The 26,940-nt window shown below is 41.6% G+C and overlaps 1 long non-coding RNA gene across 1 annotated transcript in view; it reads left to right on the forward strand.

Annotated features, from left to right (window-relative positions):
* Window positions 1-26,940, forward strand: part of LOC114892345 — a 91,837-nt gene that overhangs the window by 28,629 nt on the left and 36,268 nt on the right. The window contains exon 6 of the long non-coding RNA XR_003792704.1: window positions 2,328-2,412. This is a non-coding gene — a long non-coding RNA (uncharacterized LOC114892345). The remainder of the gene's footprint in view (window positions 1-2,327; window positions 2,413-26,940) is intronic.

Genomic DNA, 26,940 nt, shown 5'->3' on the forward strand with positions numbered 1-26,940 from the left:
TGATCCCTCCCCTAAACGTGCACCCCGCTCTTCTCTCACACCCGTGTGCAGGGACTCTGTCACTTTGCCTTCAGCACAGTGCTCAGCCTGCAGCCCACATTCCATCCGTGACACAATCCCAGTGCATCCCTGGATGTTCCTCTCGAGGTTGGTCCGAGCCTTGACACACTGCTTGGGGTACCCTTCTGACCCTAGCCTTTTGTTCACACCCAGGGCTCTAGGAGGTTGACCTGGTTATTTTTCTTGCTCACAGAAGTTTCTCCTTATTCGTTCTGGTCCAGAACACTTGAGGTCATTCAGTAGTCCCTGGATCTCTGTTGGCCGGGGCGGCCTGACCAAGTACCACTTTAAGTAACAGTGCCCTGTTTACTCAACTTCTTCCTGAATTTTTAATATTCTTGTTGACAGGGGCTTTGGGCTAGTCTCTATGACAGGTTCAGTGGAAAGGCCATTCCGTTAAGAAGCTGCAGCTGTTATGAAAGAAGGCTCACTCTCCCTGTGTGTGTGCAGTTATGCCGGTACGGGTATCGGGTGCTACAGGGCTTTGGGAAATGTCTGCAAAGTCAGTGGCAAAACAGTTGTCTACAGCTGGCCTGTTTTGAACCCGTCTCTCACCCTACATAAGCCTCTCAGCAAGTAACATGAAAGGGTCAAGCATCTCATGTTTCTTCCCCTAATGAGAATCAGGGTGCCACTGTGATGGCATTTCTCCCTACTTTCAGTTGCTGGGGGACCCCGTTTGTGCGTGCACATTGTGTCCTCCAGCCCATAAACCCGCGTGTACTTGGAGAGAAAAGTCTCTAGGGGGGATGGAATTTAAAAGGATTTTCGGGCTTCCCTGGTGGCACAGTGGTTGGGAGTCCGCCTGCCGATGCAGGGTATACGGGTTCGTGCCCCGGTCCGGGAAGATCCCATGGGCCTGTGGGCCATGGCCGCTGGGCCTGCGCGTCCGGAGCCTGTGCTCCGCAACGGGAGAGGCCACGGCGGTGAGAGGCCGGCGTACCGCAAAAAAAAAAAAAAAGGATTTTCAACTCGTTGTTCACGAGCAGTGGTCACCAGCTTCTCACTAAATGCAAGCTCTCCTAAATTCTACAGACACCCCAAAAACCTCAAGAGCCAAACGCTCTGGCCCTGCCCTTCCCCCCGCCCCCGCCCCCAGGGGGAGTGGTGCCCGGTCTGCCGCTGTGCATGCTGGGTAGGCTGCCTGTAAGCAGCAGCGGAAGTGAGAGGCTCCTCAGGTGTGTGAACCGAACAACGGGAAGTCCTGCAGGCCTCCGCGGGGGAGGGAGCACTGAAACTGGCGAAAATGGCAGGGATGGGAGGGTGGGGAGAAGTTTTTCAGAGCTTTAAACTGAAAGCTGCTTTCGAGGGGAGCAAAGACTTCTCTGGTGGTCTCCCAAGGGTGCTCCAACCCGCAGCTGTGCCCTGGTCTGGTTAACTTCTTAATTTACACCTCCTGGGAGCTCTCCTCTAATCAGAGGGCTTGGTAGGAGAGGTTTGGGACAGGAGCCGAAGGCCGGAGACTCTCCATGTTACCGTGACGGGGCGCGGGGCTGAGCCAGCTTGGGCAAAACCGGGGGTGCTGATTTCACACAGCGCATAGTAATTTATCTTTCGTTGCCATGTAATCAAATTAAAGGGCAAGAAGCGGCTTTTTCTCAGTTTTCTGAAAGGGGTTGCAACAAAACTCATTATGAGGCCTTTATTCTTGCATGGATTGTTTAGCTTGGTGGGATCAGAGGAAGGGAGGTGTGTCTTGGTTGAGAGGATGAACTCTGGTGGCAGTGTGAGAGGTGACAGCCAAGTCTGCAGGAACCTGTCCCTGGAATGAGTGGAAAGAAGCACCTCTGAGCTCTCGTGCAGGAGAACTGCAGTGTTTTTTTGTGTGCTCCTAGGGTCTAATAGGTATGAACTTTAGAATCTTGGAATGTCCTCTGCTAGGTTCCATTGAAGGGTCATTGAGCATTGACTGTGGGCCAGGTACTCTTCCAAGGGCTTTCTGTGTATTAACTTAGATTTACAAGTTACTGAATATTTACAATTGCTGAATATTGTTAAGAACAAAAACCAAGTATAGTGTGCGTTGTGTTCTTTTGTTCCTATACAAAAGTGATTATATGTTATATATATTTGCAGAAGTGAGGGAAAACTTCTGGAAGGGTACCCAAAGAAATGGTTTAGCGGTTGTCCTTAGGAGACTGAGAGACTCCTCAACTGGGGAACTATGGTATGGGAGGGAGATTTTTCATATAGTGCACTTTTGTTCTGTTTGAATTCTTTTAGCCATGTGGGATGTTTCAATAAAAAATGTTACATTTATTTTTTAGGAGAATGAAATGAAAACCCTGTAGTCCAAGGCAACTTTGTGGATCAGGCGCTGTGGGCTGAATCCTGGAGAAGGACAAGTCCAAGGTAATACAATGGATAGAGAACCAGGGGACAGGATGGAGGGGGGATCTTTGAGGAGATCTAGTTTGCCACAGAGGAGCTTGCTATCTTGGTGACTAAATACCAGCTCTAATCTCAAACTGGAAGGAGAATTGGAAATAGCAGTTAAAGTTCACTTGACAGGAACCAATGTCAAGCTAAAGTAAGAAATATGAGATTGCACCTGTAACTGGCCCACTATGCCACTATATATCATTCTAATCCCAAACTTGCCTCAGCCAGAAAGACAGGCGATCCTCAACTCTCTCATACTGCTAGGCTCCACCCCAGCCTGTGAAAACCTATACTGTGATTATTATTACTGTTGCAGGCAGTCAGGAAACTGGCCCAGTCATCTGGTCCTCAGATATGGAGATGGAAGTCACTGCTAGCATTGTGAGTGGTCCAAGACAAATGGGGCCCCAAACTTGCCACTCCAAGGAACCCATCATCTTACAGAGATAACACACGAATCATGAGCTCTTAATGGAGGCTTCACTGTGTTAAGTCCACCAGAGGAATAGATCCAGAGTTATGGGGTTTCAGAGAATAGGATTACATTAGTAAGGAGGCAGTCCGAACATTTATAAAAAGGACTTTGCTTGCCACTTAGGATTTTGGTAGAAGGAAGGGACGATATTTCATGCAAGAGAGTGGCTTAAGTAAAGAAGGTGAGGTGTGTTTGCAGAACAGGTGAGCGAGTTTGGTTGAAATGCACGGGGTTTGAAAGAAATGCAGGAGGAGCAGTCTGAAAATATCAGGTAGGGTGATGAGTTCAATTCTGGGTAAGCAACAGGGACCAGTTTAATTGTTCTGAGCACAGGAGTGCCAGGACTTGAGTCCTTCAGGAAGATGAATTTTGCAGCAGGGTGGAGGTGAAGAGATGAAGGACCTGGGCCGGGGAGGTGGATTTATAGGCTCTGGGATTAGTCCTCCAGCTGAGAGCTAATGAGAGTCAAGGAGGAAGAAAGAAAAGGTGGAGACATTCACGACAGATTTTGCAAAGGGCACAGAAGAGAAGTGATGACTGATTGGGTGTCAGGAGTGACGGAGCAGTTGGTGGAGTTTTGAGGCTGGTTGGCTAAAAGGAAAGGGATAGAATAAGTGGATTTGGTGGCAACAGTGCTAAGGAAGAGAATTAGGGGGTATTTTGGGGGTTCTTGACCCTATACACAGAAGTTTGAGACTGGAGCTTGGGGGAGAAGCTGGAGTTTTTCGGGGAGAGTGAGCTCTGTAGTGGGAATAGTTGAATCCCAGATATTAGATGATTTTGCAATTAGGGGTTTTTGAAAGAGAAAAAAGAAAATGATCAAGCAAGACAAGCTAAGGAAAGAGGTGACGACAGAACAGTAAGGAAGGAATGGAGTCACAGAATCTTGGCTATGGCAGTTTAACACAGGAGTTGGTGATAAAACGCCCCCCCCACCACCACACACGGAAAGGTGAGAAAAATGAGGTGAGAAAGGCTATTGGTTATGGCAGCTAAGTGGTCACTGATGACTTTTAAAACTGTTTTTAGATTTAAAGCATAGTTTGCAAATTTCAGGGCTGTAGGCTGAATCCAACCATAAGAAGGTAATTCATTTCATTCTCAGTGTTTAAAAAAATCAGATTAATAGCTAATATTTAGAAATTGTTAGATTTCACATAAAAATCCCAAATTTCAAACCACCCCTAGCCCTCATTCCTCTTGGGTTGGATGTTGGCTGGAGGCCCTGTGTCGGCGGTGTAGTGGAGGGAGTGTGAGAGGTTGGGGGGGATTGACCCCTTCAGGTTGCCGCAGCTGCCCCCAGCCTCCTTGTTGCAGTTCTGTTGTCAGTGTGTTTGCACTTGGTTAAGGCATGTGGAACTGGTGAGGAAATAGAGGTCACTTAACTCTTTCAAGTAGAATGCTCCTTTGAAAGTTTGGAGATGACGTGCAGAAGAGCACGGATGGTTAGTCAGGGCAGCAGGGAGGAGAAGAATGAGTGTGTTAGGGTAACGGAGCCTCGTGCTCCCTTTGGTGTTACCCAAGAGGAAGGATTGAAGTAAAGAGGAGGAGACTAAAGAGGTGGGGGAGGAAGGGATTGATAAAACCAAAATTATATGTGGGAACTGAGTAAGAAGCAAGATTGGAAAGAAAAGGAACCTCTCTGCCTTTGAAATAGAAGCCACAGACAGAAATAACAAGGGGGATAACTTTGCGGGGGAGAGGAGGGATTGCAGGAGAAGAGCTGGGATTCATGTTATGTGTGGATGGGCTAATAAAATGGGGCTGAGGTCAGGGCCAGACCAGCATGTTATGGGGCGGTGGGGTAATTCTTGGGGCAGGGCAATAGTTTGGCAGTCTTGAAGTGGTATTCCTTAAATATTTATCTAGTAGTCATTTTCTTATAACAAAGAGAAGCTGATTTTCTCTTTAAAAAATTGCATGCCTCTGTTTATATTTAGAAATTGGGGTTTATTACAGACCCAGATGTAGCATAACATTTACGCTTAGTTGAAATTGTCTCACACGTCACATTTTCTGTAGTGGTGAGTACTCCTATTTACTAAGTATAGGGGAAGTGTACTATTCATGTATTGAATACATGAATTGTTGAATAGTAGTAAAGTGTAGTTCAATATGTATTTAAAAGTTTCTTTTCCTGACTTACATGATAGCAAAACAGATCTCATTTTTCTTTAGTTCTCTCTCTCTCTCTCTTTTTTTTTTTTTGAGTTTCTTTTTTTATTTCTGAACCAGACAACTTCATGGAAGTCTTAGGTCAGTGCTTCAAACTGAGATAATAATGTGAACCACTTGTTGCTGATAAATACTGCAGTCTGCATCCTGCAGTTTCAGCATGTCATTGGTCCCTTGGTGCTGGCCTCAGCTGTTCTATCAGCTGATCTCAAGATCTGTGACTCTGTGGGCAAACCATCTAACTTGCTAAAGCGCACCGTAGAGAAAAGGCTGTGCCTTGCAGGATGCTTTAATATATATGTTGGTGGGAGCCAGTAGTGGGCTTATGTCTGGCCAGTGATGTGAAAAGTTTCATGTGGACAGCTGAGTTCACTGGCAACAAGTTGCCAACATTCCTGTGTTGGCTTAGTGCACCTTCCTGATAAATTGGTATCTGTAATGGGTGCTTGGATGGCCCAATCCTTCTTGTGGATGTGGGTAGGATTTAGGCTGCAATATGGAATCAGTTTGCTGCTGGTATTATAGTGGATGTGAAAGTAGGTCTATTCAAGGCAAACAAAAGGACCACCAAGACTTAGGGAGGGACTTGCAGATTTGTGGCGGAGAGACAAAGGGAGAGACCAGAATGCTTTTCTCAGGAGGCCAGCAGGGTGTTGCAGTGATGGTTCTTGCAGGCTTATGTCAGGCAAGTGGGGTCAGAATCGAGTGTGGACTGATGGTGGCTTGGAGGGAGTGGGGAAGGAGAGGAAGTGAAGGAAGCTGTGATTGGATTTCAGAATTTTAGTCATTTTACTGACATATTCCTTTCAATGAAATATCTTTAAAGTTGCTTTTAAAAATACAGCCCTATAAAATTATGATTAAAAATGCATTTCTGCGATGTGTGAATTGCTTGGAGGACTGACTGCCACTATAAGCTTCACATGACTAAGAACACTCCAAATTGTCTTTGGTCTGATATGAACGTCCGAATTGCAGTGCATTTGTGGCAACCTTCAAAATAATAGATTTCTCATGTGACTGAACATGATACCTCATCTTAATTTTCATTTTAGTTTTTCTGTCAGTCATAACTGAGTTACACTAGTCACTCATATGTGCTGAGGACTGGCAACCTACGTGGATATAATAGTTAGGTGTCATTAAAATGATTTGGTTAGCATTCATGGAGGGATAAACACTAGCGTCATTATGACTGTGACCGTCCCTCAACCTCCCTGAGTCTTACTTCCCTTATTTTAAACTGTGGCGGGGTGAGAGTGGGGATGAGGTGGGTGATCTCTTTTAAATGTCAGAGAACATGACAATAAGCCAGGATGGTAGTTAGGACTGAGTTTCAATGTGCTGAAAGATAAACTGACGCATATTAAAATGTTTAAGCATTTACCTGAGCAAATATGGATTCTAATCAGGCAGAGACAAACCAGAGGTAGTTAGGGGCTAGAGGCAGGACTTTCATAGAGAAGACTTAGAAGCAAAGCAAGGAGATTATATGATTGGCTGTAGCTTAAGCCTTTGCCTCATTCAGGAAAGCCTAGTCGGCTGTTTGTGATTGGTTCTACTTAGGTTTCGATTTCTTAACCCTGAGGCATTTACAGGCTTAGATTTTGGTTTGCTTATGTAGGTGCCAAGCGTTAGAGCTGCATTAGAGCATTTGAGTCACCTTGGTCTAATGCCTTCCTTGTTTAATTAATTAAACACATGTGATGAGAATAAGAAGGCAGCAGCACATACTTCTTGGGTTGGAGTTTGTACTTGTTTAGTTTTGTTAGGAGAGCTAGGCCATTTGTAGCAGTACCTCAAAGACTCTTCTGAATTCCAAGAAGACAGTTATTGTCAGTTACATGTTTAAAGCTCCTTGTAACTAAATATACATTTTTAGGCTACACAGTAGAGCTGTTTAGAGAACACAGGGAGGCCTTGTATAATCAGTGCTTACAATATATTTATTCTTATTTTATAGGATTTAGGATATGGTGTTACTACTTTAAATGATTCTGGAGCTTATGGTTTTTGCTTCTTTGTTTTCCTTTGTGTTTTGGGATGCCGCTGCTGCTGTTCAGGATCTAGCATCCAGGACCCACGAGCAGGATGCGTCTTTCCTAAAATGATCCCACTCTTTGGCCCCTGCAGGAACTGAAATTTTGCAGGAAATTCTTAAGGAATGTTGTGGGTCCCCGTTGTTGTGATTTTACTTATTTCCCTTGTCTTTTTGGAGCGGTCAGCCTCTAAGCACTGTCCTTCTACTGTTGATCACTGTTGTACTGTAAGCCATCGTCGGGGAACTCTGGGAGAAAGAAAACCTCCCTGACTCCACCTCCTCCTTCCAAGGGCCAGAATCCCACTTCCCAAATGAGCACGTTAATCTTCTCCACAGAAGGGGTATCATCCAGTGATACTGCATCAGGTACACACTGAATTTCTTGATCTGACATCTGCAATTCTAGTTCGTTAGCCAAGCTTTCTTTCTTTCTGGTTCTACCTGGGCAACTCTGCACTGGAACATGGCTGCATTTACTGAAGGTGGTAAGGTATAGCTGGTGAACTCTGGTTTCTTGATATTTAGCTACCAGGTCTTCTAAAACCTCATTCCTTGTAGGCACATCAAAATATATTTTTTTCATACTATTATTATCCCTTCTGTTTTTTTTCTTGGTTGATCTTGCTAGTGCTACAAAAAGATTTTTTGTTTGCTGTCTGTTGTCTGTTTTCTAGCTCATCAGTATCTGCTCTTATTTTAGCTGGATAGTTGACTAGTTTTAGTTTGTTATGTTACGGATCTGCTTAGCACTGGCATTAGGCGATGACAATAGCACATGATAACTGGGGGGTAATGATGGGTTATTAATTAGATGTCTCTGTGGACAGGCATTGTGTCATGCGTTCTATGTAGATCACCTCTAATCTTCCATGCCAGGTAGGGAATATCTTACCTATTTTGCCACGATGAGGTGGAGGTTCAGAAAGGTCACATGCCTTGCCCAGGGTCACCCAGCTACCAGTGGCTGACCAGGAATTTGGAACCAGCTGATTGCCAAGCCTGTGAGCATTCCACTAGATCACGCTGTCACTCCACAGGGACTCCAGAGTTTCTATTTCAGTTGATGGATTTTATTTCTCTTGTCTCCAGCTTTTTTCTGTTCTTCCTTTCTCACTCATGCGCTCCTCATGCACAATCTCCTCTCCGTTCCTTTGTCAGGATGTATACCTTCTAATTGAGCCTCCATTAAACACACAGCTCCTCCTATTGCTAAGTAAACCTTACCTGACTTTGATTAAACTGTCCACTTGCAGGGGTCCTGGTTATCACACATTTCCAGATAAGGCTTGAAAGCGTGATTTCATTATTGAAGATAATACAGTTAATTAATAAATGCTTATTAACTTATAAAAAGAGAGAGTTAAGTTATCATGGACTTTAATGATTTATACCTAATTCCCAAAGGTATACAAGGCAGCTTAAAACAGCATATTTAATACTGTGCTAGATACTTTATGTACATTAATCCTTTTCTCCCATAAAAAACCTTATGAGATAAGGATTATTATTCTTTTCCAAGTCCATATAATGAGAAAGAAGCCGGTTAAATTCATGCTTTTCTCCAGTGCCTAAGCTCTTTCTACCACACTTATCTGTCTCTTTACTAAGTTGTTTGTAATATTAATTACCAGATATCTCAGTTATATTAGTGTTTGGAGATCAGCATTAAAATTTTCTCTACATTTTCCTGGTAGAAACGAGAAACACACACACACACACACACACACACACCACACACATACACACATGCATGTATATAGATAGATAATAGCAATAGGGAGAGAAAGAGAAGAGAAAAGCCTGTGTTAATAAAATGTGTATATTTTTGCACATTTAAACATAAATTTGAAATGGTAAATTTAATGAGGATTTTTTCAGTAAATTTAAAAGACTGTAATTAAATGAAAAATATTTGAAGTCACTATAATTCAGTTCCGTAGTGTTTTAAAATGTCTTAAAAGTAGATTATTTAAAGTACTGAATCATATCCCACCCCACCTCTGCCCCCTTCATGGACAGGTCTTAAATGACAATCTGAAGATGATCTCAGCCATTTGTAGAAAAACTTATTGATCAAAAGGCTCCAAATATGTGTATACACTATAATAATTAAAAAAATATCTTTATTGGAGTATAACTGCTTTACAATGTTATGTTAGTTTCTGCTGTACAACAAAGTGAGTCAGTGATATGTATACATATACCCCCATATCCCCTCCCTCTTGCATCTCTCTCCCACCCTCCCTATCCCACCCTGCTAGGTGGTCACGAAGTACCGAGCTGATCTCCCTGTGCTATGCGGCTGCTTCCCACTAGCTATCTACTTTACATTTGGTAGCGTATATATGTCAATACTACTCTCTCACTTTGTCCCAGCTTCCCCTTCCCCACCTGTGTCCTCACGTCCTTTGTCTACATCTGCGTCTTTATTGCTGCCCTTTTCCTAGGTTCATCAGTGCCGTTTTTTTAGATTCCATATATGAACGTTAGCATATGGTATTTGTTTTTCTCTTTCTGACTTACTTCACTCTGTATGACAGACTCTAGGTCCATACACTTCATTACAAATAACTCAGTTTTGTTCCTTTTTATGGCTGAGTAATATCCCACTGTATATATGTGCCACATCTTCTTTAACCATTCATCTGTCGATGGACACTTAGGTTGTTTCCATGTCCTGGCTATTGTTAATAGTGCTGCAATGAACATTGTGGTACATGACTCTTTGAATTATGGTTTTCGCAGGGTATATGCCCAGTAGTGGGATTGCTGGGTCATATGGTAGCTCTATTTTTAGTTTTTTAAGGAACCTCCATACTGTTCTCCATGGTGGCTGTATCAATTTACATTCCCACCAACAGTGCAAGAGGGTTCCCTTTTCTCCACACCCTCTCCAGCATTTATTGTTTGTAGATTTTTTGATGATGGCCCTTCTGACCGGTGTGAGGTGATACCTCATTGTGGTTTCGATTTGCATTTCTCTAATGATTAGTGATGTTGAGCATCTTATCATGTGCCTCTTGGCCATCTGTATGTCTTCTTTGGAGAAATGTCTATTTAGGTCCATTTTTGGATTGGGTTGTTTGTTTTTTGATATTGAGCTGCATGAGCTGCTTGTATATTTTGGAGATTAATCCTTTGTCCGTTGCTTCATTTGCAAATATTTTCTCCCATTCTGAGGGTTGTCTTTTCGTCTTGTTTATGGTTTCCTTTGCTGTGCAAAAGCTTTGAAGTTTCATTAGGTCCCATTTGTTTATTTTTGTTTTTATTTCCATTTCTCTAGGAGGTGGGTCAAAAGTGATCTTGCTGTGATTTATGTTATAGAGTGTTCTGCCTATGTTTTCCTCTAAGAGTTTGATAGTGTCTGGCCTTACATTTAGGTCTTTAATCCATTTTGAATTTATTTTTGTGTATGGTCTTAGGAATTGTTCTGATTTCATTCTTTTACATGTAGCTGTCCAGTTTTCCCAGCACAACTTATTAAAGAGGCTGTCTTTTCTCCATTGTATATTCTTTTTTTTAAATTTTAATTTAATTTATTTTTTTATACAGCAGGTTCTTATTAGTCATCCTTTTTATACACATCATTGTATACATGTCAATCCCAATCTCCCAATTCATCACACCACCACAACCCGCCCTGCCACTTTCCCCCCTTGGTGTCCATACGTTTGTTATCTACATCTGTGTCTCTATTTCAGCCCTGCAAACCGGTTCATCTGTACCATTTTTCTAGGTTCCACATATATGTGTTTATATATGATATTTGATTTTCTCTTTCTGATTTACTTCATTCTGTATGACAATCTCTAGATCCATCCACGTCTCTACAAATGACCGAATTTCGTTCCTTTTTATGGCTAAGTAGTATTCTATTGTATGTATGTACCACATCTTCTTTATCCATTCATCTATCGATGGGCATATAGGTTGCTTCCATGTCCTGGCTATTTAAATAGTGCTGCAATGAACATTGGGGTGCATGTGTCTTTTTGAATTATGGTTTTCTCTGGGTATATGCCCAGTAGTGGGATTGCTGGGTCATATGGTAGCTCTATTTTTAGTTTTTTAAGGAACCTCCATACTGTTCTCCATGGTGGCTGTATCAATTTACATTCCCACCAACAGTGCAAGAGGGTTCCCTTTTCTCCACACCCTCTCCAGCATTTGTTGTTTGTAGATTTTCTGATGATGCCTATTCTAACTGGTGTGAGGTGATACCTCATTGTGGTTTTGATTTGCATTGCTTTAATAATTAGTGATGCTGAGCAGCTTTTCATTAATTTCTCTTCCAGATTTGTTTCCTTAATTTCTCTTGCAGATTTTTCGTCATTAGTGTATAGGAATGCAAGAGATTTCTGTGCATTACTTTTGTATCCTGCTACTTTACCAAATTCATTGATTAGCTGTAGTAGTTTTCTGGTAGTGTCTTTAGGATTCTCTATGTATAGGATCATGTCATCTGCAAACAGTGACAGTTTTACTTCTTCTTTTCTGATTTGGATTCCTTTTATTTCTTTTTCTTCTGTGATTGCTGTGGCTAGAACTTCCAAAACTATGTTGAATAATAGTGGTGAGAGTGGGCAACCTTATCTTATCTATTTTATCTGATATGAGTACTGCTACTCCAGCTTTCTTTTGATTTCCATTGTCATGGAATATCATTTTCTATCCCCTTACTTTCAGTCTATATGTGTCCCTAGGTCTGAAGTGGGTCTCTTGTAGACAGCTTATATATGGGTCTTGTTTTTGTATGCATTCAGCAGTCTGTGTCTTTTGGTCAGGACATTTAATCCATTTACATTTCAGGTAATTATCAATATGTATGTTCCTATTACCATTTTCTTAATTGTTTTGGGTTTGTTTTTGTAGGTCTTTTCCTTCTCTTGTGTTTCCTGCCTAGAGAAGTTCCTTTAGCATTTGTTGTAAAGCTGGTATGGTGGTGCTGAATTCTGGTAGCTTTCACTTATCTGTAAAGCTTTTGGTTTCTCCATCTAATCTGAATGAGACCCTTGCTGGGTACAGTAATCTTGGTTGTAGGTTTTTCCTTTTCATCACTCTTAAGTATATCTTACCACTCCCTTCTGGCCTGTAGAGTTTCTGGTGAAAGATCAGCTTTTAACCTTATGGGGATTCCCTTGTATGTTCTTTGCTGCTTTTCCCTTGCTGCCTTTAATATGTTTTCTTTGTATTTAATTTTTGATAGTTTGGTTAATATGTGTCTTGGCATGTTTCTCCTTGGATTTATCCTGAATGGGACTCTCTGCGCTTCCTGGACTTGATTGACTATTGCCTTTCCCATATTAGGGAAGTTTTCAACTATAATCTTTTCAAATATTTTCTCAGTCCCTTTCTTTTTCTCTTCTTCTTCTGGGACCCCTATAATTTGAATGTTGGTGTGTTTACTGTTGTCCCAGAGGTCTCTGAGACTGTCCTCTCTTCTTTTCATTCTTTTTTCTTTATTCTGCTCTGCAGTAGTTATTTCCACTATTTTATATTCCAGGTCACTTATACGTTCTTCTGCCTCAGTTATTCTGCTATTGATTCCTTCTAGAGAATTTTAAATTTCAATTATTGTGTTGTTCATCATTGTTTGTTTGCTCTTTAGTTCTTCTAGGTCCTTGTTAAACGTTTCTTGTATTTTCTACATTCTATTTCCAAGATTTTGGGTCATCTTTACTATCATTACTCTGAATTCTTTTTCAGGTAGACTGCCTATTTCCTCTTCATTTGTTTGGTCTGGTGGGTTTTTGCCTTGCTCCTTCATCTGCTGTGTGTTTCTCTGTCTTCTCATTTTGCTTAACTTACTGTGTTTGGAGTCTCCTTTTCGCAGGCTGCAGGTTCATAGTTCCCGTTTTTTTTTGGTGTCTGCCTCCAGTGGGTGAGGTTGGTTCAGTGGGTTGCATCGGCTTCCTGGTGGAGGGGACTGGTGCCTGTGTTATGGTGGATGAGGTTGGATGTTATCTTTCTCGTGGGAAGGACCATGTCCAGTGGTGTGTTTTGGGGTGTCTGTGAACTTACTATGATTTTAGGCAACCTCTCTGCTAATGGGTGGGGTTGTGTTCCTGTCTTGCTAGTTGTTTAGCATGGGATGTCCAGCACTGGAGCTTTCTGGTCATTGAGTGGAGCTAGGTCTTAGCGTTGAGATGGAGATCTCTGGGAAAGCTCTGGCCGATTGATATTACGTGGGTCCAGGAGGTCTCTGGTGGTCCAATGTCCTGAACTTGGCTCTCCCACCTCCGAGACTCAGCCCTGACATCCAGCCAGAGCACCAAGACCCTGTCAGCCACACGGCTGCTAGTGTTGGAGGGTCTCCTGCAGAGGGAGGGGATGGCTGTGGCTCACCGCAGGGACAAGGGCACCTGCAGCAGAAGTTCTGGTTAGTACTCCTTGTTGTGACTCCTGGAGTCCATCATTAACCCCACCAAAGGGCCTGCAGGTTCCAGCTGGGTCATCTCAGGCCAAACAACCAATAGGGAGGGAACTCCCATATCCATTTTTAATGTTTTCATCTTTATCTCCATCTCTGGATTATAAGCTCCTTGTGAGTGGAGACCTCTTTTCTAGTTCTCTCCTATCTTTTCAGGGAACTGATCATGGTCAGGCCCTTTATATGCTTACTAAATAGTGGCGGACAATCAAAAGTGCTTTGAGGCCCTGAGAGGAGATGCCCATGAGTAAAGAGGGGAAAAAATGAAGACAACATAGATGCCTGGCAGGAGAGGCTGATTGTGCAAGATGGAAACTGGCCCTGAAGCCTCACTGTCTGCTCATAGGGCTTCTTATTCAGGCTTCAGTAACCTAAGATGTGGAGATTGCAGGATTTAATGTTGTTGCCCTCCCCTCCTCCATGAATAGGGACACTTGCTGGGGTCACAAGGCATCAGTGATCTGCTGTGACTCCAGGTTGGGGTGGCTATTCAGGCAGATATTCTTTTTTGAACAACCAGACAGGCTGTCTCCTGAGATCTGACCAAGACTGGAACTTGGAGGAGATTCAGCTGGCTTTGGTTCAAACCAGACAGACTGAAACAATGTCAACAGTCAGGGGAAGGATTCTAGACGCTGCAAGAGATGCTTCTTCACCTTCAGCCTGAAGACTGTAGACTCTTAGCATGAGCCTTCTAGCAGTGTAAGTGTCCTTCTGCACTGCCACCCTGTGCAGAACCATGGATGAAAGTCTTCAGTGGGAAAAGATAATGGTTGAAAATTTTTCAGTAATAACACTAAGTGATATTGCAGCCATGTCAACATATCATGGGTAGAAACAACAGAAGCTTATTCACAAAATAGAAGATTCTTAGTTGTAGAAAATTAGCCTAAACTCCTTGGAGAACTCTTAATGCTGCTGTTTACTGAGTGTTGACCATGACCAGAACATTAGACCCATATAATTGTCTGGACTCGGTGAAAAAGATACTGTCTCTAAGAGGGAAATAAAATGGAGTGGAGAATTGGCAAGGATGTTGTCCATGTTAACGCATATATGTGGAATCTAGAAAAATTGTACAGATGAACCTATTTGCGGCGCAGGAATAGAGACACAGAAGTAGAGAATGGACATGTGGATATGGGGGAGCGGAGGAAGGGGAGGGTGGGACGAACTGGGAGATTAAGATTGACATATATACACTACCGTGTGTAAAACAGACAGCTAGTGGGAACCTTCTGTATAGCACAGGGAGCTCAGCTCAGTGCTCTGTGATGACCTAGATGGGTGGGATGGGGCTGGTGGGAGGGAGGTCCAAAAGGGAGGGGACATATGTATATATATAGCTGATTCACTTCGTTGTACAGCAGAAACTAGCACAACATTGTAAAACAATTACACTCCAATTAAAAAAAAATACTTTGGAAGCAGGTGGTCTGCTAAGGCTAGTGGCACCTCACCATGACCCTTGGACCTGGTGTCCAGTCCCTTGTGCATTATGCAGTCCTCTTTTGGGTCAGGGCATTAGAGTTAGTTTGAAGCATAGCAGCCAGCCAATTCCATGGCTTCTTTATCTCTCTCTGTCTCTGTATCCCTCTATTTCTGTCCCTGTCTTACACAGACACACAGACACACAGACACAGACACACATACACACACACACACACACACACTGACATTTGTATGAGGGGGCACAAGATGGAACATAGAATGTGGTTTAACTTTCAGAAGTTTGAATGAGAGGCTCTTTGTTAGTGAAAAGCAAACAAAACAAACTGGCCACGAGGTCAGCATGCTCTGGAATGTAGAATTGTTTGTCGCCAGTCAAACAGCCGCCTGATGTTGGGTTTACATAATGTTTCAGCAAACCGAAACAATGAGGACGTTTACCATTAACTCAAGGCCTGAGCCATAAAATCAGAATGGGGGAAGATGAGGGTCACTAATTCTGATCCTCAAGGCCCTCAACAAACAGCTCTGCCCAGGGCAAAATAGCTCCTTAGACCAAGTCGTCCAAATTTATTAAACACCTAGTATTTTGCCAAAGACTCTTTGGATAGGAAGATGAAAGACCCTTGCCCCTTCATAGGGCATGCCTCCCAGGACCATGCTGATGTCTAGCTGGTAGACAGAGAAACAAATAATGGTGAGGTGGCACTGTTAAAGTGAGTTTCATTTTAGACAAAATTCCCTGTGTAAGAATAACAGAAGGGAGAGGCCAAGTTCACCTACTAGTCAGAAAAGGTGCCCAGAGAGATAGCATTTGAGTTGAAACTGGCAGGAAGAGTAGAAGTTTCCCAGGACCACAAACTGGAGGTGATGGGGTAGGAGCCGAGGTGCATGCTGGAGAGAAGGTTAAATAAGTGCAAGGCGTGAGGAGCCTGGATTATTCCAGAAACTTCTAAAAATAATTCAGTGTTGTCAAGTGTGAAGTGAGGAGTGGTAGGAGAGGGGGTGGGGAAGGTGGCTGTCTGGTCAAGAAGGGTCTTATGCATATGTGAGAGTAGGTGCTGATGTTTTTCCTACGTGGTGGAGGATGCCAGTGACATTTTGAGCTGCGGTAGTGGCTTGGCCACAGTTGCTTCTTAGAAAGGTCAGTGCGTTGGCCTTGAGGAGGACAGGTGGGAGGGGGTGACTGGAGGGATGATGTGGTCCTGAGGGAAGGGAAGGGCAACTTTGTAGTGGACACACTGAGGAGTTGTCAGGCCCAGGTGAATTGTCAGAGACCTGCACAGGCAACTGTGGGATTCATGAGGGGGACAGTGGGACAGCAGGAGTGAGCTGTACGGTCAGCTCTAGCTCCAAGCAAATGCCAAGGCTTGGGAATGGCCCTGGGCAGGTCCAGGGTCTCACCTGGCTTCCGAGAGCCATTCTTAATGCTGAGCAGTAGCCTCACTGCTGGCCTAGGGCATGTGTCAACTCTGAGGGGCACATCTGATGTCCTGCTGCTCTGCCAGTGTCTGGAGCATAGCAGAGGGTCTTGATAAATATATGTTGATTGAACAGGGCCTGGTACTAATATAGGAGCTGGGGATGCAGCCATGAGCACTATCACACGAAAACCCTGTTCTGGAGGAGTGTATATTCCAGGTGGTGAGAGAAGCAGTCAGCAAAAGAAACAAAATGCATAAAAAGCTAGATGGTGAAATATGCTGTGAGGACACAATAAGGTGGGGAGCGTGGTTTGCAATTTTAAATAGGATGAGTGAAGACCTGGAGGCGGTGGGGGAGGGGGGGTGGGATGGGGGCACCCATTTGGCTATGGGGGAGAAGAGCCTCCCAAGGAAGGGAAAGAGAGCCAACGTGTTGAGCTGGGTGTGTTGTTAGCTTGTTGGGGAGCAGCAAGGAAGCCAGCGTGGCTGCAGTGAGGTCTGTGAGGTGGAGAAGTGGAGTGAGGGCAGGGGTGTGTCGGGCTGGGGAGCCATTGTCCTCTACTCTGAATGAGATGCAAAGTCCAGTTTATTCTCCCTGCTACCCTGAGCTGTGCCCCGTTCTCCTCTCCTGCTTCTTCCGATCACGATTACAACCTACCAGTGCACATTTTATAGACAACTGGCCCAGACACATGCAGGAGTCAGTGCCATTGAAGTAAGAGGTAGGAGGACTGCTCTATTTTAAAGGGCCTGAAGAGCTATAGTAATCAAATACCATGTTTTAATTCTTAGGATAAGGAGGGTGATTGGAATGTGGGCTAATATTAGATGATATTAGTTCCCCTTAATTTGCTTAGGTGTGGTTATTCTACTAAGGTTACAAAGGAGAATGTCTTCATTCTGAGAAGACAAATGCTGAAATATTTAGGGGTGCAGTGTCCTGATACCAGCAGCTTACTTTCACATGGTTTAGCATACACACACATAGGCAGGATCAAATGGATACATACATACATACATACATAATGCCAAAATATGAACAGCTGTTCCATCTTGGTGGTGGGTATGTAGATACTGGCTATACTAGCCTATCAACTTTCATTTTAGAAAATTTTCATGTTAAAATGTTGGGAAAAATTCCCTCGTTACGGTCCATTTCTTTTGGCTCTGCCTTTGGTTGCTGTTATTTATGCTCATGAGATTCTGCCTGGCGCCCTAGGCAGTTTATTTACTTTGGGTCAGAAATGTTTGTCTCTGGAGACTTAAAAGAGACACAGAGCATAGGGATTTAGGTGGGATGTCAGATGGGTGGCATCCGAACCCTGTTGGGCTGGCAGGCCCCAATAGAACAGGACCATGAGTCAAAGCATGGTAGGTAGATGCCTTATGATTTTAAGAGACACTTGTAGGGCAAGAGGAAGGCAAAGAAGAAATGGAGAGGTTAATTAACCTTGGAGAGGTTAATTCCTCGCTGCAGTGTGTGCTTTTTCCCTGATGTCGAGAACCTAAATTATTCCACTATTTACCTGCTGTGTGACTTGACAAAAGGCTAATGTGATTTAGAAACTCAGTGGTCATCCAGAAAGTCTATTTCCAGTCTGGTGGTTACAAGGCTCTGTCAGGGGATTGGGTTTCGGTGTATTAAATCTCAAATTTAATCCAGGGGCCAATATGTCTGTGAATACTAGAAAGTTCAACTCCCCTTTTCATGGATCACATCAATTCCATATGGTATTTTCCACGTGGAAGCAAGAAATAGCATATCCAGAAAGCTGGGCTTAGCACCTTTGGATCTCCTGATGAAATTTCAGCATACAGATAGGATGTGAGCATTTATATACATACAACCTCTGCCAGGCACCCAAGACAAAAAATAAATAACCCTTTATTATTATTAAAAATAACTTAGAGCTCAGAGAAAAGATGAATGTACGTGCTAATATATAAAGGACTTCCTAAAGAAAAAGTTGTTCACAGTCTTTTATTTGGTTTAAAAAAAAGTCTTTTGTTTTGCTGCAGGAATAACAATAAGAGATAAAAATCATTTGAAACTAAGGGAGGAAGTAGAAAAATGGTCACTATTTGTAGCTTGGTCTATTCTCAGTATAGTAATAATAATAATAGCAACTATAGCAACAGTTGATGATTTTTGAGCGCTTACTATGTGCCAGGCATAGTGAGCACTTTTAAAATTCAACTAATTTAATTCTTGTGACAAACCTATGTGGCAGCTACTATTATTATCTTTATTTTAGGGAGCTGAGGCCTAGAGAAATTAAATAACTTGTATGAAGTCAAATGACCAGCAATTAACATAGATGGTATTCAAGCTGTCTCTTGAGGCGAGCTAAATAAAACTCTATCCTGTTTTCTAGAGGCATATTTTTATTTTCTCCTTTCTCTATGGTAAGCCTTGTTCTGGTCTCTCTGGAGGATATATTGAAAATGATGGCCCACTACATTCCTAGCAAGCCAGGTCTTTACAGCAGTGGTCCCCAATTTGTGACTGTAGACCTTGGGGTACCAGTGATTTCCTGTTGTCACTAACAATAGCTTGCTATGGGCCATGCCTTCTGCTATATACTTCACATGTTTTATTTCAGTATTTTTAAAAAATTTGACTCATAGTTAAAAACAATAGTGTTGTAAAGCAGGACTAAGTTATACATCTATATATTCAGAAAAAAAGTTTCACGAAACAACACTTATATTTACTACTTGTGATACACTTTGTTACTTTCCATTTTATTCTGTTTCCTTTAAAGAATGCTGGTTGTCTCATGTCTCATTTTATATCCTGCTAAATGGCTTATAACCCATTGTTTAGTAAAACACTAGCTCGGCTGGAGCTGGTGGGAAGGCATGGGTTGGTCTCAGAATTTGTTCCATGTCTTGTGGAGAGTGCTGTCAAAGGAAGTGAAGGAGCAAATAGGCACAGACCAGTTGGGGAACAAATACTACTATATCCTAGAGTACAAGAACTGGAGAGATTGGTTCAAGATGGTGGAGTAGAAGGATGTGTGCTCACTCCTTGCAAGAGCACCAGAATCACAACTAACTGCTGAACAGTCATCAACAGGAAGACACTGGAACTCACCAAAAAAGATAACCCACATCCTAAGACAAAGGAGAAGCCACAATGAGACAGTAGGAGGGGCGCAATCACAAAAAAATCAAATCCCATAACTGCCTGGTGGGTGACTCACAAACTGGAGAACACTTATACCACAGAAGTCCACCCACTGGAGTGAAGGTTCTGAGCCCCTCGTCAGGCTTCCCAACCTGGGGGTCTGGCAACGGGAGGAGGAATTCCTAGAGAATCAGACTTTGAAGGCTAGCGGCATTTGATTGCAGGACTTCAACAGGACTGGGGGAAACAGAGACTCCACTCTTGGAGGGCACACACAAAGTAGTGTGCGCATCAGGACCCAGGGGAAGGAGCAGTGACCCCATAGGAGACTGAACAAGACCTACCTGCTAGCGTTGGAGGGTCTCCTGCAGAGGTGGAGGGTAGCTGTGGCTCACCATGAGGACATGGACGCTGGCAGCAGAAATTCTGGGAAGTACTCCTTGGCATGAGCCCTCCCAGAGTCTGCCATTAGCCCCACTGAAGAGCCAGGTAGGCTCCAGTGTTGGGTCGCCTCAGGCCAAACAACCAACAGGGAGGGAACCCAGCCTCACCCATCAGCAGACAAGCGGATTAAAGTTTTACTGAGCTCTGCCCACCAGAGCAACACCCAGGTCTACCCACCACCAGTCCCTCCCATTAGGAAAATTGCCGAAGCCTCTTAGATAGCCTCATCCACCAGAGGGCAGACAGCAGAAACAAGAAGAACTACAATCCTGCAGCCTGTGGAACAAAAACCACATTCACAGGAAGATAGACAAGATGAAAAGGCAGAGGGCTATGTACCAGATGAAGGAACAAGGTAAAACCCCAGAAAAACAACTAAACGAAGTGGAGATAGGCAACCTTTCAGAAAAGGAATTCAGAATAATGATAGTGAAGATAATCCAGGACCTCAGAAAAAGAATGGAGGCAAAGATCGAGAAGATCCAAGAAATGTTTAACAAAGACCTAGAAGAATTAAAGAACAAACAAACAGAGATGAACAATACAATAACTGAAATGAAAAATACACTAGAAGGAATCAATAGCAGAATAACTGAGGCAGAAGAACGGATAAGTGACCTGGAAGACAGAATGGTGGAATTCACTGTCACGGAACAGAATAAAGAAAAAAGAATGAAAAGAAATGAAGACAGCCCAAGAGACCTCTGGGACAACATTAAACATAGCAACATCCGCTTTATAGGGATGCCAGAAGGAGAAGAGAGAGAGAAAGGACCCGAGAAAATACTTGAAGAGATTATAGTCGAAGACTTCCCTAACATGGGAAAGGAAATAGCCACCCAAGTCCAGGAAGTGCAGAGAGTCCCAGGCACGATAAGTGCAAGGAGAAACACACCGAGACACAAAGTAATCAAACTGACAAAAATTAAAGCCAAAGAAAAATTATTGAAAGCAACAAGGGAAAAACAACAAATAACATACAAGGGAACTCCCATAAGGTTAACATACAAGCCAGAAGGGAGTGGCATGATATATTTAAAGTTGTGAAAGGGAAGAACCTACAACCAAGATTACTCTACCCAGCAAGGATCTCATTCAGATTCAACGGAGAAATCAAAAGCTTTATAGACAAGCAAAAGCTAAGAGAATTCAGCACCACCAAACCAGCTCTACAACAAACGCTAAAGGAACTTCTCTAAGTGGGAAACACAAGAGAAGAAAAGGACCTACAAAAACAAACCCATAACAATTAAGAAAATGGTAATAGGAACATACATATCAATAATTACCTTAAATGTGAATGGATTAAATGCTCCAACCAAAAGACGCAGGCTGGCTGAATGGATACAGAAATAAGACCCATATATATGCTGTCTACAAGAGACCCACTTCAGACCTAGGGACACATACAGACTGAAAGTGAGGGGATGGAAAAAGATATTACATGCAAATGGAAATCAAAAGAAAGCTGGAGTAGCAATACTTATTTCAGATAAAATAGACTTCAAAATAAAGAATGTTAAAAGAGACAAGGAAGGACACTACAAAATGATCAAGGGATCAATCCAAGAAGAAGATGTAACAATTATATATGCACCCAACATAGGAGCACCTCAATACATAAGGCAACTGCTAACAGCTATAAAAGAGGAAATCAACAGTAACACAATAATAGTAGGGGATTTTTAACACCTCACTTACACCAATGGACAGATCATCCAAACAGAAAATTAATAAGGAAACACAAGCTTTAAATGACACAATAGACCAGATAGATTTAATTGATATTTATAGGACATTCCATCCGAAAACAGCAGATTACACTTGCTTCTCAAGTGCACATGGAACATTTTCCAGGATCACATCTTGGGTCACAAAGCAAGCCTCAGTAAATTTAAGAAAATTGAAATCATATCAAGCATCTTTTCGGACCACAACACTATGAGATTAGAAATCAGTTACAGGGAAAAAAACGTAAAAAACACAAACACATGGAGGCTAAACAATACGTTACTAAATAACAATGAGATCACTGAAGAAATCAAAGGGAAATCAAAAAATACCTAGAGACAAATGACAATGAAAACACTACTATCCAGAATATATGGGATGCAGCAAAAGCAGTTCTAAGAGGGAAGGTTATAGCAATACAATCCTACCTCAAGAAACAAGAAAAATCTCAAATAAACAATCTAACCTTATACCTAAAGGAAGTAGAGAAAGTAGAACAAACAAAACCCAAAGTTAGTAGAAGGAGAGGAATCATAAAGGTCAGAGAAGAAATAAATGAAATAGAAACAAAGAAAACAATAGCAAAGGTAAATAAAACTAAAAGCTGGTCTTTGAGAAGATAAACAAAATTGATAAACCATTAGCCAGACTCATCCAGAAAAAGAGGGAGAGGACTCAAATCAATAAAATTAGAAATGAAAAAAGGGAAGTTACAACAGACACCGCAGAAATACACAACATCCTCTGAGACTACTACAGGCAACTCTATGCCAATAAAATGGTCAACCTGGAAGAAATGCACGAATTCTTAGAAAGGTATAACCTTTCTAAGAAGAAATAGAAAATATGAACAGACCAACCACAAATAATGAAATTGAAACTGTGATTAAAAATCTTCCAACAAACAAGAGTCTAGGACCAGATGGTTTCACAGGTAAATTCTATCAAACATTTAGGGAAGAGCTAACCCCCATCCTTCTTGAACACTTCCAAAAAATTGCAGAGGAAGGAACACTCCCAAACTCATTCTATGAGGCCACCATCACCCTCATAGCAAAACCAGACAAAGATAGTACAAAAAGGAAAATTACAGACTGATATCACTGATGAATATAGATGCAAAAATCCTCAACAAAATACTAGCAAACAGAATCCAAAAACATATTAAAAGGATCATACACCATGATCAAGTGGGATGTTTCCCAGGGATGCAAGGATTCTTCAATATATGCAAATCAATCAATGTGATACACCATATTAACAAATTGAAGAATAAAAAGCATATGATCATCTCAATAGATGCAGAAAAAGCTTTTGACAAAATTCAACACCCATTTATGATAAAAACTCTCCAGAAAGTGGGCATAGAGGGAACCTACCTCAACATAATAAAGGCCATATACGACAAACTCACAGCAAACATCATCTTTAATGGTGAAAAACCAAAAGCATTTCCTCTAATATCAGGAACAAGACAAGGATGTCCACTCTCGCCACTATGATGCAACATAGTATTGGAAGTCCTAGCCACAGCAATCAGAAGAAAAAGAAAAGGAATACAAATTGGAAAAGAAGTAAAACTGTCACTGTTTGCAGATGACATGATACTATACATAGAGAATCCTAAAGGTGCCATCAGAAAGGTACTAGAGCTAATCAATGAATTTGGTAAAGTAGCAGGATACAAAATTAATGCACAGAAATCTCTTGCATTACTATATGCTAATGATGAAAAATCTGAAAGAGAAATTAAGGACACACTCCCATTTACCATTGCAGCAAAAAATAAAATACCTAGGAATAAACCTACCTAGGGAGACAAAAGACCTGTATGTAGAAAACTATAAGATACTGATGAAAGAAATTAAAGATGATACAAACGGATGGAGAGATATACCATGTTCTTGGATTGGAAGAATCCACATTGTGATAATGACTATACTACCGAAAGCAATCTACAGATTCAATGCAATCCCTACCAAATTACCAATGGCATTTTTTACAGAACTAGAACAAAAAATTTTAAAATTTGTTTGGAGACACCAAAGACCCCGAATAGCCAAAGCGGTCTTGAGGGAAAAAAACGGAGCTGGAGGAATCAGACTCCCTGACTTCAGACTGTATTACAAAGCTACAGTAATCAAGATAATATGGTACTGGCACAAAAACAGAAATATAAATCTATGGACCAGGATAGAAAGCCCAGAGGTAAACCCACACACCTATGGTCAACTAATCTATGACAAAGGAGGCAGGGATATACAATGGAGAAAAGACAGTCTCTTCAATATGTGGTGCTGGGGAAACTGGACAGCTACATGTAAAGGAATGAAATTAGAACACTCCCTAACACCATACACAAAAATAAACTCAAAATGGATTAGTGGCCGAAATGTAAGACTGGACACTATAAAACTCTTACAGGAAAACAGAAAGATCACTCTGACATAAATCACAGCAAGATCTTTTTTGATCCACCTCCTAGGGTAATGGAAATAAAAACAAAACTAAACAAATGGGACCTAATGAAACTTAAAAGCTTTTTCACAGCAAAGGAAGCCATAAACAAGATGAAAAGATAACCCTCAGAATGGGAGAAGATATTTGCAAACGAATCAACGGACAAAGGATTAATCTCCAAAATATATAAACAGCTCATGCTGCTCAATATTAAAAGAGCAAAAAACCCAGTCAAAGAATGGGCAGAAGACCTAAGTAGACATTTCTCCAAAGAAGACATACAGAAGGCCAAGAAGCACATGAAAAGCTGCTCAGCATCACTAACTATTAGAGAAATGCATATCAAAACTACAATGAGGTATCACCTCACACCATTTAGAATGGGCATCATCAGAAAATCTACAAAGAACAAATGCTGGAGCAGGTGTGGAGAAAAGGGAACCCTCTTGCACTGTTGGTGGGACTATAAATTGATACAGCCACTATTGATACAACAGTATGGAGGTTCCTTAAAAAACTAAAAATAGAATTACCATATGACCCCACTATCTCACTACTGGTATATACGCAGAGAAAACCATAATTCAGAAAGACACATGCACCCCAGTGTTCATTGCAGCACTATTGACAATAGCCAGGTCATGGAATCAACCTAAATGCCCATCGATAGACGAATGGATAAAGAAGATGTGGTACATATATACAATTGAATATTACTCAGCCATAAAAAGGAATGAAATTGGGTCATTTGTAGAGACATGGATGGATCTAGAGACTGTCATACAGAGTAAGTCAGAAAGATACAAGCAAATATTGTATATTAACACATATATGTAGAACCTAGAATAATGGTACAGATGACCCAATTTGCAAGGGAGAAATAGAGACACAGATATAGAGAACAAACGTATAGACACCAAGGGCAAAAGTGACGGGTGGTGGTGGTGGTGGTGTGATGAATTGGGAGATTGGGATTGACATATATACAGTAATATGTATAAGATGGATAATTAATATGAATCTGCTGTGTAAAAAAATAAAATTCAAAAATGAAAAAAGAAAAACACTAGCTCATTTCAGTTTTCACAGTAATTTTATGAGCAATATAATTAAAAAAAAAAATTTATTTATTTGGCTGCTCCAGGTCTTAGTTGTGGCACACAGGATCTTTAGTTGCAGCAGGTGGGATCTTTAGTTGTGGCATGTGGGATCTATATCCATGACTAGGGATTGAAACCAGGCCCCCTGCATTGGGAGTGCAGAGTCTTAGCCACTGGACCACCAGAGAAGTCCTGAAATCAACATAATTTTAATACCCATTTTACAGATGAGAAAATTGAGTTCATTTGTTCAAGGTCAAGGTCACACAAACCAAGGTCTGTGGCTTGCACTTGGGATTATATTCCGTTTTTATTTATATTTTGTTTAACATCTTTATTGGAGTAAAATTGCTTTACAATGGTGTGTTTCTGCTGTATAACAAAGTGCGTCAGCTATATATATACATATATCGCCATATCCCCTCCCTGTTGTGTCTCCCTCCCACCCTCCCTATCCCACCCCTGTAGGTGGTCACAAAGCACTGAGCTGATCTCCCTGTGCTATGTGGCTGCTTCCCACTAGCTATCTTATTTTACATTTGGTAGTGTATACATGTCCATGCCACTCTCTCACTTTGTCCCAGATTACCCTCCTTCCCCCTCCCCATGTCCTCAAGTCCATTTTCTATGTCTGCATCTTTATTCCTGTCCTGCCTCTAGGTTCTTCAGAACCATTTTTTTTTTTTAGATTTCATATATATGTGTTAGCATACAGTATTTGTTTTTCTCTTTCTGACCTACTTCACTCTGTATGACAGTCTCTAGGTCCATCCACCTCACTACAAATAACTCAATTTTATTTCTCTTTATGGCTGAGTAATATTCCATTGTATATATATGCCACATCTTCTTTATCCATTTATCTGTCGATGGACACTTATGTTGCTTCTTGGCTATTGGAAATAGTGTTGCAGTGAACATTGTGGTACATGACTGTTTTTGAATTGTTTCTCAGGGTATATGCCCAGTAGTGGGATTGCTGGGTCATATGGTAGTTCTATTTTTGTTTTTTTAAGGAACCTCCATACTGTTCTCCATAGTGGCTGTATCAATTTACATTCCCACCAACAGTGAAATAGTGTTCCCTTTTCTCCATACACTCTCCAGCATTTATAGTTTGTAGATGTTTTGATGATGGCCATTCTGACTGGTGTGAGGTGATACCTCATTGTAGTTATGATTTGCATTTCTCTAATGATTTGTGATGTTGAGCATTCTTTCATGTGTTTGTTGGCAGTCTGTATATCTTCTTTGGAGAAATGTCTATTTTGGTCTTCTGCCCATTTTTTCGATTGGGTTGTTTGTTTTTTGATATAGAGCTGCATGAGCTACTTGTATATTTTGGAGAGTAATCCTTTGTCCGTTGCTTCATTTGCAAATATTTTCTCCCATTCTGAGGGTTGTCTTTTTGTCTTGTTTATGGTTTCCTTTGCTGTGCCAAAGCTTTTAAGTTTCATTAGGTCCCATTTGTTTATTTTTGTTTTTACTTCCATTTCTGTAGGAGTTGGGTCAAAAAAGATCTTGCTGTGATATATGTCATAGAGTGTTCTGCCAATGTTTTCCTCTAAGACTTTTATAGTGTCTGCCCTTACATTTAGGTCTTTAATCCATTTTTTTTTTTTTTTTTTTTTTTTTTTTT

The sequence above is a fragment of the Monodon monoceros genome, unplaced genomic scaffold, assembly GCF_005190385.1.
Source record: "Monodon monoceros isolate NGI ecotype Baffin Bay Population unplaced genomic scaffold, NGI_Narwhal_1 Super_Scaffold_12, whole genome shotgun sequence".
In the NCBI taxonomy this organism is placed as follows: Eukaryota; Metazoa; Chordata; class Mammalia; order Artiodactyla; family Monodontidae; genus Monodon; species Monodon monoceros.